Raw genomic sequence first — 15,789 nt, forward strand, 5'->3', positions numbered from 1 at the left:
AAGAACACATGGTAACCGAAAACAACAACAATGCCAACAATGCAAGGAAGGTGCTGGGTGACTTTACTGCACCTACTCCCGACTTCAATGGGAGAAGCATCTCTATCCCTGCCATTGGAGCAAACAACTTTGAGCTTAAGCCTCAATTAGTTTCTCTAATGCAACAGAATTGCAAGTACCATGGACTTCCATTGGAAGATCCTCATCAGTTTTTAGCTGAGTTCTTGCAAATCTGTGACACTGTCAAGACTAATGGGGTTGACCCTGAGGTCTACAGACTTATGCTATTCCCTTTTGCTGTAAAAGACAGAGCTAGGACATGGTTGGACTCTCAACCTAAAGAAAGCATGGACTCTTGGGAAAAGCTAGTCAATGCCTTCTTGGCAAAGTTCTTTCCACCTCAAAAATTGAGTAAGCTTAGAGTGGAAGTCCAAACCTTCAGACAGAAGGAAGGAGAATCCCTCTATGAAGCTTGGGAAAGATACAAACAATTAATCAGAAAGTGTCCTTCTGATATGCTTTCTGAATGGAGCATCATAGGTATTTTCTATGATGGTCTCTCTGAACTGTCCAAAATGTCTTTGGATAGCTCTGCTGGAGGCTCTCTGCATCTGAAGAAGACGCCTACAGAAGCTCAAGAGCTGATTGAAATGGTTGCAAATAACCAATTCATGTACACTTCTGAAAGAAATCCTGTGAACAATGGGACTAGTCAGAAGAAAGGAGTTCTTGAGATTGACACTCTGAATGCCATATTGGCTCAGAACAAAATATTGACTCAACAAGTCAATATGATTTCTCAAAGTCTGTCTGGAATGCAAAATGCACCAAGCAGTACTAAGGAGGCTTCATCTGAGGAAGAAGCCTATGATCCTGAGAACCCTTCAATGGAAGAGGTGAATTACATGGGAGAATCCTATGGAAACACCTATAATCCTTCATGGAGAAATCATCCAAATTTCTCATGGAAGGATCAACAGAGACCTCAACAAGGTTTCAACAATAATAATGGTGGAAGAAACAGGTTTAGCAATAGCAAGCCTTTTCCATCATCTTCTCAGCAACAGACAGAGAGTTCTAAGCAGAATACCTCTGACTTAGCAACCATGGTCTCTGATCTAATCAAAACCACTCAAAGTTTCATAACTGAAACAAGGTCCTCCATTAGAAATTTGGAGGCACAAGTGGGTCAGCTGAGCAAGAAAATTACTGAACTCCCTCCTAATACTCTTCCAAGCAATACAGAAGAAAATCCAAAAGGAGAGTGCAAAGCCATCAACATGGCCGAATTTGGAGAGGAGGAAGAGGCAGTGAACGCCACTGAGGAAGACCTCAATGGACGTCCACTGGCCTCCAATGAGTTCCCCAATGAGGAACCATGGGAATCTGAGGCTCAAAATGAGACCATAGAGATTCCATTGGACTTACTTCTGCCATTCATGAGCTCTGATGAGTATTCTTCCTCTGAAGAGGATGAGTATGTCACTGAAGAGCAAGTTGCTAAATACCTTGGAGCAATCATGAAGTTAAATGACAAGTTATTTGAAAATGAGACTTGGGAGGATGAAGCCCCCTTGCTCACCAAAGAACTGGATAACTTGTCTAGGCAAAAACTGCCTCAAAAGAGACAGGATCCTGGGAAGTTTTCAATACCTTGTACCATAGGCACCATGACCTTCAAGAAGGCCTTGTGTGACTTAGGTTCAAGTGTAAACCTCATGCCTCTCTCTGTGATGGAGAAGTTAGGGATCTTTGAGGTGCAAGCTGCAAATATCTCACTAGAGATGGCAGACAATTCAAGAAAACACCCCTATGGACTTGTAGAGGATGTTCTGGTAAAAGTTGAAGACCATTACATCCCTACTGATTTCATAGTCCTAGAGACTGGGAAGTGCATGGATGAATCCATCATCCTTGGCAGACCCTTCCTAGCCACAGCAAAGGCTGTGATTGATGTTGATAGAGGAGAGTTGATCATTCAAGTGAATGAAGAATCCCTTGTGTTTAAGGCTCAAGGATATCCCTTTGTCATCATGGAGAGGAAGCATGAAGAGCTTCTCTCAAAACAGAGCCAAACAGAGCCCCCACAGGCAAACTCTAAGTTTGGTGTTGGGAGGCCACAACCAAACTCTAAGTTTGGTTTTGAACCCCCACATTCAAACTCTAAGTTTGGTGTTGGGAGGTTCCAACATGGCTCTGAGCATTTCTGAGGCTCCATGAGAGTCCTCTGTCAAGCTACTGACATTAAAGAAGCGCTTGTTGGGAGGCAACCCAATGTTATGTTTTGACTATTTTCTTTTGTTATTTTATATTTTTTGTAGGTTGATGATCATGAGAAGTCACAAAATCAATGAAAAAGCAAAAACAGAATGAAAAACAGAAAGAAAAACAGCACACCCTGGAGGAGAGCGTGCTGGCGTTTAAACGCCAGTAAGGCTAGCAGATGGGCGTTTAACGCCCAGTCTGGCACCATTCTGGGCGTTTAACGCCAGAAAGGGGCACCAGACTGGCGTTAAACGCCAGAAAAGGGCAAGAAGCTGGCGTTAAACGCCAGAAATGGGCACAAGCCCGGCGTTTAACGCCAGAAATGGCTAAAAACGCATTTTTTCATGCCATTTGGTGCAGGGATGACTTTTCCTTGACACCTCAGGATCTGTGGACCCCACAGGATCCCCACCTACCCTACCACACTCTCTCTCTTCTTCACCCATTCACCAATCACCTCAACACCTCTTCCCCAAAAACCCTTCACCTATCAAATCCCATCTTTCTCTTCACCACTCACATCCATCCTTCATAAAACCCCACCTACCTCACCCTTCAAATTCAAAACACCTTCCCTCCTAAACCCACCCTCACAAAGCCGAACCATCACCACCCCCCACTCCTATATAAACCCATCTTCACTCCTTCATTTTCACACAACCTAAACACTCTTTCTCTCCCTTTGGCCGAAACACAAAGCCATTCCCTTCTTCCTCATTTCTTTTTCTTCTACTCTCTTCTTTCTTCTTTTGCTCGAGGACGAGCAAACCTTTTAAGTTTGGTGTGGTAAAAGCATTGCTTTTTGTTTTTCCATAACCATTTATGGCATCCAAGGCCGGAGAAACCTCTAGAAAGAGGAAAGGGAAGGCAAAAGCTTCCACCTCCGAGTCATGGGAGATGGAAAGATTCATCTCAAGGGTGCATCAAGACCACTTCTATGAAGTTGTGGCCTTGAAGAAGGTGATCCCCGAGGTCCCTTTTTCACTCAAAAAGAGTGAATATCCGGAGATCCGACATGAGATCCGAAGAAGAGGTTGGGAAGTTCTTACCAACCCCATTCAACAAGTCGGAATCTTAATGGTTCAAGAGTTCTATGCCAATGCATGGATCACCAAGAACCATGATCAAAGTGTGAACCCAGATCCAAAGAATTATCTTACTATGGTTCGGGGGAAATACTTGGATTTTAGTCCGGAAAGGGTAAGGTTGGCATTCAACTTGCCCATGATGCAAGGAGATGAACATCCTTACACTAGAAGGGTCAACTTTGATCAAAGGTTGGACCAAGTCCTCACAGTCATATGTGAAGAGGGCGCCCAATGGAAGAGAGATTCAAGAGGGAAGCCGGTTCAATTGAGAAGGCATGACCTCAAACCCGTGGCTAGAGGATGGTTAGAGTTTATTCAACGCTCAATCATTCCCACTAGCAACCGGTCCGAAGTTACTATAGACCGGGCTATCATGATTCATAGCATCATGATTGGAGAAGAAATAGAAGTTCATGAGGTTATATCTCAAGAACTTTATAAGGTGGCGGACAAGTCTTCTACCTTGGCAAGGTTAGCCTTCCCTCATCTCATTTGTCACCTCTGTTATTCGGTTGGAGTTGACATAGAGGGAGACATCCCTATTGATGAGGACAAGCCCATCACTAAGAAGAGGATGGAGCACACAAGAGACCCCACTCATCATGAGATCCCTGAGATACCTCAAGGGATGCACTTTCCTCCACAAAACTATTGGGAGCAACTAAACACCTCCCTAGGAGAATTGAGTTCCAACATGGGACAACTAAGGGTGGAGCATCAAGAACACTCCATCATCCTCCATGAAATTAGAGAAGATCAAAGAATCATGAGAAAGGAGCAACAAAGACAAGGAAGAGACATTGAGGAGCTCAAGCACTCCATAGGATCTTCAAGAGGAAGAAAGAGCCGCCATCACTAAGGTGGACCCGTTCTTTAATTTCCTTGTTCTTTATTTTCCTGTTTTTCGAATTTTAGTGCTTATGTTTATCTATGTTTGTGTCTTGTGATCATTAGTGTCTTAGTGTCTATGCCTTAAAGTTATGAATGTCCTATGAATCCATCACCTTTCTTGAATGAAAAATGTTCTTAATTGAAAAAGAAAAGAATTGCATGAATTTTGAATTTTATAACAGTTTGATTATTTTGATGTGGTGGCAATACTTTTGTTTTCTGAATGTATGCTTAAACAGTGCATATGTCTTTTGAATTTGTGGTTCATGAATGTTGGCTCTTGAAAGAATGATGAAAAAGGAGACATGTTACTGAGGATCTGAAAAATCATAAAAATGATTCTTGAAGCAAGAAAAAGCAGTGAATATAAAAAAAAAGAGAGAGAAAAACGAAAAAAAGAGGGAAGAAAAGAAAAGAAAGAAAAAGAAAGAAAATAAAGTTGTGATCTAAGGCAAAAAGAGTGTGCTTAAGAACCCTGGACACCTCTAATTGGGGACTCCAGCAAAGCTGAGTCACAATCTGAAAAGGTTCACCCAATTATGTGTCTGTGGCATGTATGTATCCGGTGGTAATACTGGAAGACAGAGTGCTTTGGGCCACGGCCAAGACTCAATAAGTAGCTATGTTCAAGAATCATCATACTTAACTAGGAGAATCAATAACACTATCTGGATTCTGAGTTCCTAAAGAAGCCAACCATTCTGAATTTCAAAGGATAGAGTGAGATGCCAAAACTGTTCAGAGGCAAAAAGCTAAAAGCCCCGCTCATCTAATTGATACTGATCTTCATAGATGTTTTTGGAATTCATTGTATATTCTCTTCTTTTTATCTTATTTGATTTTCAGTTGCTTGAGGACAAACAACAATTTAAGTTTGGTGTTGTGATGAGCGGATAATTTGTACGCTTTTTGGCATTGTTTTTAGTATATTTTTAGTATGATCTAGTTAATTTTTAGTTAAAATTCACTTTTCTAGACTTTACTATGAGTTTGTGTATTTTTCTGTGATTTCAGGTATTTTCTGGCTGAAATTGAGGGACCTGAGCAAAAATCTGATTCAGAGAATAAAAAGGACTGCAGATGCTGTTGGATTCTGACCTCCCTGCACTCGAAGCTGATTTTCTGGAGCTACAGAAGCCCAATTGGCACGCTCTCAACGGCGTTGGAAAGTAGACATCCTGGGCTTTCCAGCAATATATGATAGTCTATACTTTGCCCAAGTTTTGATGGCCCAAACCGGCGTACAAAGTCACCCTCAGAAATCCCAGCGTTAAACGCCGGAACTGGCACCAAAATGGGAGTTAAACACCCAAACTGGCACAAAAGCTGGCGTTTAACTCCAAGAAGAGTCTCTACACGAAAATTCTTCAATGCTCAACCCAAGCACACACCAAGTGGGCCCGGAAGTAGATTTTTATGTCATTTACTCATCTCTGTAAACCTTAGGCTACTAGTTTTCTATAAGTAGGACCTTTTACTATTGTATTTAAATCTTCTGATCTTTGAAATCTTCTGATCTTTGAAATCTTCTGATCTTTGGAATCTTTTGATCTTTAGATCTTTTGATCATTGGGAGGCTGGCCATTCTTATGTATTTTCAACGGTGGAGTTTCTACACACCATAGATTAAGGTGTGGAGCTCTGCTGTACCTCGAGTATTAATGCAATTACTATTGTTTCTTCTATTCAATTCCGCTTGTTCTTGTTCTAAGATATCACTTGTTCTTCAACTTTATGAATGTGATGATCCGTGACACTCATCATCATTCTCACCTATGAACGTGTGACTGACAACCACCTCCGTTCTACCTTCGATTGGGTGAATATCTCTTGGATTCTTTAACCGGAATCTTCGTGGTATAGGCTAGAACTGATGGCGGCATTCAAGAGAATCCGGAAGGTCTAACCTTGTCTGTGGTATTCTGAGTAGGATTCAATGATTGAATGACTGTGACGTGCTTCAAACTCCTGAGGGCGGGGCGTTAGTGACAGACGCAAAAGAATCACTGGATTCTATTCCGGCCTGATCGAGAACCGACAGATGGATAGCCGTGCCGTGACAGGGTGCGTTGAACATTTCCACTGAGAGGATGGGAGGTAGCCACTGACAACGGTGAAACCCTTGCTTAAGCTTGCCATGGAAAGGAGTAAGAAGGATTGGATGAAGACAGTAGGAAAGCAGAGAGACGGAAGGGAAGGCATCTTCATACGCTTATCTGAAATTCCTACTAATGAATTACATAAGTATCTCTATCTTTATCTTTATGTTATATGCGTTTATCACCATACCCATTTGAGTTTGCCTGACTAAGATTTACAAGGTGACCATAGCTTGCTTCATACCAACAATCTCTGTGGGATCGACCCTTACTCGCGTAAGGTTTATTACTTGGACGACCCAGTACACTTGCTGGTTAGTTGTGCGAAGTTGTGTTTATGCCATGGTATTGAACACCAAGTTTTTGGATTCATTACCGGGGATTATTTGATTTGTGAAAAGTATTGATCACAATTTCGCCCTACCAGTCTCATCCTCAAAAAATGAATAAATTATAAGTAAAAAGCATAGGGCAAGTAGCACAAAAAGGTAAATGAGGGAGTAAATAAGCACCTAATTGAGGAAGCTTCCATAGAGATGTGGTGTGATAAAAAAAATGAGCCATGTGTGCATTCTAATTATGCGCGCGGTTGGACCACACACAACGGCCAATTAAAATGGCATCCAAACAATCAAAAAGGTAAACATGAGTTCCTTAATTAAATGGCCTAAGTTTCAAGCAATAGATGAACATCAATTAAGGACAAGCATACTTAGGCAACTACCACAAGAGTGAATTGAGTTTAGAAATTATTGGATATTAAAGTTGTGCATGTGAAGGTGCAAGAGAGATAGAAGATAGCACAATTACCAATAACCAATTTAATAATGAACCAAAAACTCCTTATTCATCATGAAACATAAAGAAAGTGTCACATGGTAAGATACTTGTTGCAAAAAGTGGCACCCCTGATAAGGATCAATTTGAGTCACTCAAAAAAATGCAAAGCATTAACAAGGAATAAGTATCGGTCATATGATGAATTTAATATGAAAAATCATGATGAACAAGTAATTTCAACTCAATTCACTAATTCAATGCACTCACATAATTTGTCCAAGTGGTACAAGCAAAACATGAGCATTCAAACCCACCAGGCACTCGTAACTTAAAGCATAATAAAAGTGCATTAGTTTAATTCAATCAAGAAACAACCCAATCAATCATCAAACACTTGCAATTTATTCAATTACTAAGATAAAAAATGAAATGCAAAGAAAACTAAGTAAAACAAGTAGAAAAACATGGAAAAAGCAAGGTAGGGGAGGAGTGGAGGGGGTGGAAGTGTGTTAGGGCTCAAAGAAAAGTGCAATAAAAATTTTGCCCACAACAGCACTTGTGCGTATGCATAAGTATGTGTGCGTACGCATAGGTATGTGTGCGTATGCACACCAAGCGAAAAATGGGAGGTATGCGCCCGCACAAGTCGTGCGAACGCTCTGGACAGAAGTGGGTGTAAGAGGTGTGCGTACGCACGCACAGAACTTTTTTTTTGTCATAAAGGATCATGTGCGCGAGCGCACAGGCTACCGTGAACGCGCACAGAAGCAAATAGGGGGTTGTTCATGCGCACAAGCCATGCCAACGCTCCCACCAGAGGGGATGCAGGTTGGCGTGCAGATGCACACGTCTGTGCGGCCGCACAAAGAGCGTAAAAAGGGTGACATGTGCGTACGCACAGAGCAGTGCGCACGCACAGGACGTGAAACAAGGAGGTTTGTGCACACGCACAGATACCCTGTTTTTTTCCAAAAATTTTTCTTCAAAATCTAGGGCATTCAACCTTATCTCAACACATTTTTATCCCAAAACATTCAAAATCCATCAAATTATGATCCATATGGAACTTAACCTACCAAACTCAAAAATTAAACAAACCTAAGCTAACCAAAACAAGCAAACATGCAAGAAACTAAAACAAAACAAGTAAAGGATAGGAACAATGTTACCATGGTGGGATGTCTCCCACTTAGCACTTTGGTTTATAGTCCTTAAGTTGGACTTGTTGAGGAGACTCTTGCTAGGGTGGCTTGTGTTTCCACTCCTCCTTGAATCTCCATCCATGCTTGCACTTCAAGGCTCCTCTTGGATCCCATATTCTAGGCCTCCGGTCACCTTCTTCTTGATCACTATGCTTCAAGCCGGATGGATAAGCTTTCAAATGACCCTTGTAGTAACCCAACATTTCCTGAAAATCACCCAAATGTACTTCACACCATGCTTGAGCTCCAATTCTTGAATTGGTTTTCTTGAAGAACCTTGGACTCCCTTTGCAACCAATATTCCTTCTTCCACCATGTACCAACCCAAGAAAGACCTTGAGTTGGTAATCCATCTCCAAGGTAGCATATTGGTGGGGGCCAATGAAGCTCATAGGTGAGATTGCCACCCACTCAATATGTTCTTGGAATGGAATTGCTTCCTCAACAACTTCCTCTTCCCTATCACTCAAGTCATAACAAGGAGGTTGTGAGAAGTCTACCTCCATTTCTCTCTCAAACTCAATGGGAAGAGGCTCATTAGGATCATTAAGGGGATTGATCAAGGAGGACAAAAATCATCAATGATGAAATCCTCATCTTGATCAATCTCTCTCAACTCCTCCTTTCTCTCCTCCGGTTCACATACTTCCCTTTCTTCCTCTAGTTGCACTTCAAGCTTTAACCCTTCTTCTTTCCTTTGTGGCTCCATGCTCTCCTCTTCACTACAAGTCTTAGTTAATCCCTCACATTCCTCAAGAGGAATGCCTTAATCGGATGAGCGTAGGAGGATTAAGCGGTTTACCGCTTCGCCGATAGTTGCCACAAATTGCCCTTGTGTCCTTCGGAATCCTTCTTGTTCTTGGAAAAAGGCTTGAAGGTCTTGATGGTTTTGGGCTAAGGGTGAGAAATCTTCAAATTGGGGTGGAAAAGAAGGTTCATAATTTGGGAGAAAGGTTGTATATGTAGGAAGTGAGTCATATTGGTAAGTGTTTAGAGGTGGTATGTAAGAAGTTGTATGGTGGTAGTAGTGTGGTGTTTGAAAATATGGTGATTGATGGTTATGTTGAGGGTAGGGGTCATAAGTATATGGTGGTGGAGGTGTATAGTCATAGTGAAATCCACCATATCCTAGGTTTGGATATGCATATTGGTGAGGGCTTTGTTCAATGTGGTATAGAGGAGGTTGCTCCTCCCAAAATTGATGCTCCAATCCCATGATGCAATCCACAATTGACATTATCGAATCCTACAAAATGATCATCAACCAAACTCCAAACCAAGAGGGTGATAACTCATAGAGAAAAATGGAAAATAAAAACTAAAGACATAAAATGCTAATTATCAACAAAGCAAACAAACAACCAAAAAGTATGTATTCACACTATGGACATATTTACAACAACCAAAATATAGCACTCATAACGCTTGACGATCAGATTTTCTATCGGTAAAGAATTTTAAAAATATAATCGCGTTGTAAGTATAGTTTCTAAACCAACAGAAAATCCTTTCGTACAAAAGTTTTGTTTGTCACTTAAGCAAACCCAATAAAAATAAATAACCGAAGTATTCAAACCTCGGGTCGTCTTCTCAAGGAATTACAGGGAGGTGTGTTTTATTATTGGTTATGGAAAACAGTATTTTTGGGTTTTTAAAATAGAGAACAAGTAATTTAAATAGCAAGAAAAATAAATTAATAATTAAGAAAACTTTTGGCAAGGTATGAGAACTGGAATTCCTATCCTAGTTATCCTTATCAGGTGTGATGAAATTGGGTTTTAACCCCACATGGTCAGCCTTTACTAAACAAAGCAAGGTCAAGTGGACTAATTAGCTTGATCCTCAAGTCCTAGTCAATCCTTATGGAAGGACTAGCTTTAGAGTGATCCAGATCAATCAGAAATTCCAATTTTAATCAACAGTTGAGTTTGATAACTCAAGTGTCTCCAATTAATCAACCAAAGCTAAGAATGTAAAAAGCTAAATAAAATCATAGATCTGAAATACCTCAAATTGCATTAATAAAAGAAAATCAATCCAAACATAAAGAGTTCATAAACCAAATTGAGAAAACAAGTAAAAGGAACATTGAACCTGAAAATTGAGAAGAAGAAATCCTAATTCCTTTCAGAGGAAACCTAATCCTAAATCCTAAGAGAGAGGAGAGAACCTCTCTCTCTAAAAACTACATCTAAACCTAAAATTGTGAATATTTTCTGATATGTTGAGTCTCTGCAGGTTCCCTAACTTTAATTTGTGTTTCTGGGCTGAAATCGCCCCCAGTATTTTCTGTTAATTCTGCAGATCGCGCATGTCACGCGTACGCGTTGTTCACGCGTGCGCGTCATTCAACGTTTTTCCTTGCCATGCGTTCGCATCGTCCACGCGTTCGCATCACTCGTGCAGCTTCCAATCCACGTGTTCACGTCAGGCACGCGAGCGCGTCACTGCGATTTCCTCCATTTCGCGCGGTTGCGTGAGCCATGCGTCTGCATCGCTTCTCGCTGGTCATCTCCTTGATTTCTTGTGTTCCTTCTATTTTTGCAAGCTTCCTCTCCATTCTCTAAGCCATTTTTGCCCTATGAAGTCTGAAACACTTAACGCACAGATTACGATATCGAATGGTATAAAAGAGAAATGAAAATACACAATTTAAAGATTTAGGAAGTAAGTTTTCAATCATAGAATAAATTTGGGAAGGAATTGTAATATCATGCAATTCATATGAATAAGTGGGTGAAAAGCTTGATAAAAACCACTTAATTTAGCACAAGATAAACCATAAAAAAGTGGTTTATTAACCTCCCCATACTTAAACATTAGCATGTCCTCATGCTAAGCTCAAGGAGATAAAGAGAATGAATAAGGGAAAGTGAGACTCATGAAATGCAACCTATGTATATGAATGCAACTACATGCAAAATGTTTCTTCCTACTTGGTTAAAAGTAAACAAGTTCTCCAAGACAAATACAAAACAAATTTCACTAATTCAAATTATACAGTGAAAACAAGTAAACTTGTAAGAAGATAGCTCATGAAAGCGGGGAACATAGAATCAAGCACTGAACCCTTACTGATAATGTATATCGCTCTAACTCTCAAGTGTCTAGGGTCAATCACTCTACTCTTCCCTAGTCATGCTTTCTCAATCTTGTTCTTCATCTAACCAATCAACAAATATTTAGCATACCAATGCAAACATCATGAAGTCTTTTCAGGGTTGTCATGGGGCTAAAGTAAGGGTGAGGATATATGTATGGCCAAGTGAGCTATAATATGAATCTTTGACTAACCTAAGCTTTCACCATACAAACACACTCTATGTATTTCTAAAAATCACACCTAGCTACCCATAATTCCCACTTTTGTATAATTCCCATAGTCATGTACCAAATTTTTTATATTTCTTTACTTTTATCACATGTACATTGATCTTTATTAAAGCTTAACATTGGGGTAATTTTATCCCCTTATTCACTTACTTTTTTTCGAAACATAACTTATCAATGCACATGGATTTTTAATTTTTTTGGTTTTACATGAGTAGGTTCCCAAATTTCCAATATTAAAATAAATTAAAAACATGATACATTCCCTTATTAACCCATGTTCCCATAGTTTTCCCACACTTAGTTGATGCAAAATCTCTATCTTAAGCTAACCAAAGATTCAATTTGGGGTAATTAATTATTTTTTTGCTTAAGGCTAGTGATGTGGTTATAGAATAAAAAGGAATTAAAAGGCTCAAAGTGGTTAACATGGGTGACATAAAAGGGTTGGCTTATTTGGGATAAGTGTGTTAATAGTCAAATATGGCCTCAATCATATGCAATCATGTAAATACACTAAATAATGGACATATAGACTGAAATAAAGTAAAGATTGTTATCATAGAGAAGAAAATACACAAGAATAAAATATTTATGGTTAAATAATATAACCATATAAATAGGCTCAAAATCTCACAGGTTGTGTGTTCTTTGGCTCAAAAACCATGTTCCAAATACAACTTCAAACAAATTTAACATATAGAAAATTTTAATTTTTTTAATTTAAATTAGTGAAATTTTTCAAAAATAGGGTCCTAGAAAGAAACTTATTATTTTTCAACCAAGTAGTATTTAAATGCAAACAATCAACTACACATGCAATCTATTATGCAATGCAACAATGAACTAATAAATAAGATAAGACATTGGTGTTGAGAAGAAGGTAACTAACCCATGGAGATTTGTATTGTAACAACCCTGATTTTCGAGTACGCGAGATCTTTTCTAAAGGCATGGAATCCTCCGAAAGATCAGTAAAGGGAACACATCTGTTATATCATCAAGCATCTCAATCCTCATTATCATTATGTCATCCTTAAGCTAGAACCTCTTTTGAGGCAAACTTGACAACACAATCACGAGGAACCTAGTTTTTGAACCGTATCGGTTAGGAGTTTTGATTCTAGTTTTCGTAAATAGTCTCAGTTTGACGAACCGGACTCGATTCATGATAGAAGAGAGATAATAGTATAATATTAGTATTATATTAGTATTAGAAGATGATTGAATGATATTATAAGGTTACCTGGTCTGTTTTAGTTAAAAACAGAAAATCGGTTTAACCGGGTTTACGGATTACTAGTGCAACTTAGCACCAGCACTCTCTGATGAATTTAGTAATGCTAAGGCCTCATCATACATGTTTTATTCTCACAATAGATATGTTACTAGTGTTATTTATGCTAGTAGCTCAGAAAATAATTTTTAGAGATATTTTTACAATTGTTTTGATACATCTAGTTTTAGTAGTTATACACCTGAGATATTTTAATATTATTTTAATCCACCTCCAAGCCAACCAATCACAACTCACCCTACACCCCCAAGACACTCCAAGGCTGGTCATTTACTCCCTTTTGGCCGAAAATAACAAGAGAGAAAAGAGAGAAACTTTCATGAACACTTAATCTTCAAAGCTTGATTTCTTCTGAACTAAAACTCAAATCAAAATTCCGATTTCACCAAAATGATCCTCTCTTCTTCCTCTACATAACCATGTAACTTATCAAGGATGGAAATAAGGTGAGATGGCTTTTTCTTTCCCCTTTCAATTCAGTTTTCAAGGAAAACCATGCAAAACATGTGTTTTCTTGATGTTTTTCCTTAGGAATCATGCTTAACTTGACTTGAGGACCAAGAAACGTTAATTTTCATCAATTATAAGGTAAGATATCCCTTCCTAATGTGCTGAGAGAGATTTGGTCAGTTGAGGGTTTGTGGATTTAAAGTTGTTCTTGATGTGATTTAGGAGGAAAAAGTGCTTAAGGACCACCTAAGGACATAACCGGATTTGGAGCAGCAAATCAAGGTAGGATTTGACGAATTTAATCTTGATTGATTGTGTTTGAGGTTTGTGATTATGATATGGTTTGGCTGTGCTTGAAATTGATTGTTTCTTTGAGTAATTCTTGTTGAAATTTTGGTGAAAATTTGATGAAATTTGATGAAATTCAAGCTATGAATGTGTGTTCTTGTGGCTGCTGGAAAAACGAACCCTAGAGCTTAAATTGGGGTTCAATATATGTTTAAAACATGTAGAAAATATGGGATTTTAGTGGCTGGGAATTTATTATGAATTATAGTAAAAATCGGTTGCTGAAAAGACTGAAAAACGGGTAAAAACAGAGAAAGAATATGAAGAATTTATGAAAAACAATGAAGAACAAGCTTTAGATCCTTAAAAGGGCAAGGAAGTAAAAATTTTGGTGTTTAAGGGGTTATTTGTTAATATCTGAAAGTTAGGGTGGTTAAAGTAGAAATATTAAAAGTTACGGGTGGTAAAAAGTGAATTTTTAAAGGTTAAAGGTAAAGATAAGGTAATTTTCGAAAATTTAATAATAAAATAATAAATAATAATAAAATATTAAATAATAATATTTAATTAAAAAAAATATTTTAATAAAAATAATAAAATAATGCGGAAAAGACAGTTTTCTGTAAAAGCTTTAGAAAGACAACTTTAAGTGCAGAATCTCATAATTACTTTCATAAAACCCCTAGGGAGTGGTAATAACATGATAGTGAGGCAAAGATAAAAGAAAGATAAAAATTTGAAGAAAAGATAAAAAATCGAAGAAATAGTCTGTAAAGTTTTAATGACAGAAAAACAGACAGAAATTAGTGAACGAACTAGGGCAACATAGTTAGTCCTTGAGTTGCGACTAGGGTTAGGTATTATATGAAAAGTTAAACTGTTTCAGTATAGACGTAATGAACCTATACTTGGGACAGGCTAACTATTCATACCGAAATTTACATAAGTTTTAAATACATACGTTAAGAAGAGAAATCAGAGTAAAGTAGAGAAACACAGAAAATAGAGTAACAAGAGTGAAGTAAAGAGATAAAGAAAAAAAGAGTAAATATAGATACAGAGGATTAGTAATCAGAGAAAAGTAAAGAGATATAGAGAACGGAGTGACTAGAGCAGAGTAAAGAGATACAGAGAATAGAGTAACCAGAGCAAAATAAAGAGATACAAAGAAAAGAGAAACCAGAACAAAGTAAAAAGATATAAAGAGAAGAGTAATATAATAAAGAGATATTTATATATATATTAGTTGCTTGATGCAACCCAGAGCTATATATATATATATATATATATATATATATATATATATTAGTTGCTCGATGCAACCCAAAGCTATATTTATATATATTAGTTGCTTGATGCAACCCAGAGCTATATTTATAAATATATATATTAGTTGCTTAATGAACCCAGAGCCTCTGCAGGGAAACTAAGTTACCTACAGCCATTTTCTGCTTCCCCAGAGCAGAGCAAAGTATATATATTTTTTTCTGCAGTAAGTAGAGGTTGTATCAAATGAGCGGCTATTATTATATGCGCATTTATTTAGGAACGGAAAATCTTATTCGGGAAATCGGGATTACTCGTGACCGGATAAATGTCAGGATTGAGGGCAGCCAACCGACACATGAGCTCATGGCCTGCATAAGACAGACATGCATCATACTTGGTTGCACATTTCCTCTGTTATGATTGTTGTTTGAATGTATGCTTTCTTTGTTTTCATTCTATTCTCTGTGTTTGTGTTTTGTTTTCTTGTATTCTTTTATTTGTGTTTTGTGATGAGCGGATAATTTATACGCTTTTTGGCATTGTTTTTAGTATGTTTTTAGTATGTTTTAGTTAGATTTTATTATATTTTTATTAGTTTTTAGTTAAAATTCACTTTTCTGGACTTTACTATGAGTTTGTGTATTTTTCTGTGATTTCAGGTATTTTCTGGCTGAAATTGAGGGACCTGAGCAAAAATCTTATTCAGAGGCTGAAAAGGACTGCAGATGCTGTTGGATTCTAACCTCCCTGCACTCGAAGTGGATTTTCTGGAGCTACAGAAGCCCAATTGGCGCGATCTCAATTGTGTTAGAAAGTAGACATCCTGGGCT

The 15,789-nt window shown here is 38.2% G+C and overlaps 1 non-coding gene across 1 annotated transcript; it reads right to left on the bottom strand.

Annotated features, from left to right (window-relative positions):
- Positions 1-413: 413 nt before the first annotated feature.
- On the bottom strand, positions 414-521 carry LOC112799338 (small nucleolar RNA R71). Its single transcript, XR_003200912.1, has one exon. It is a non-coding gene; the product is annotated as a small nucleolar RNA R71 (small nucleolar RNA).
- Between the last annotated feature and the right edge of the window lie 15,268 nt (positions 522-15,789).

This window comes from Arachis hypogaea, chromosome 4, assembly GCF_003086295.3.
Source record: "Arachis hypogaea cultivar Tifrunner chromosome 4, arahy.Tifrunner.gnm2.J5K5, whole genome shotgun sequence".
Classification (NCBI taxonomy): Eukaryota; Viridiplantae; Streptophyta; class Magnoliopsida; order Fabales; family Fabaceae; genus Arachis; species Arachis hypogaea.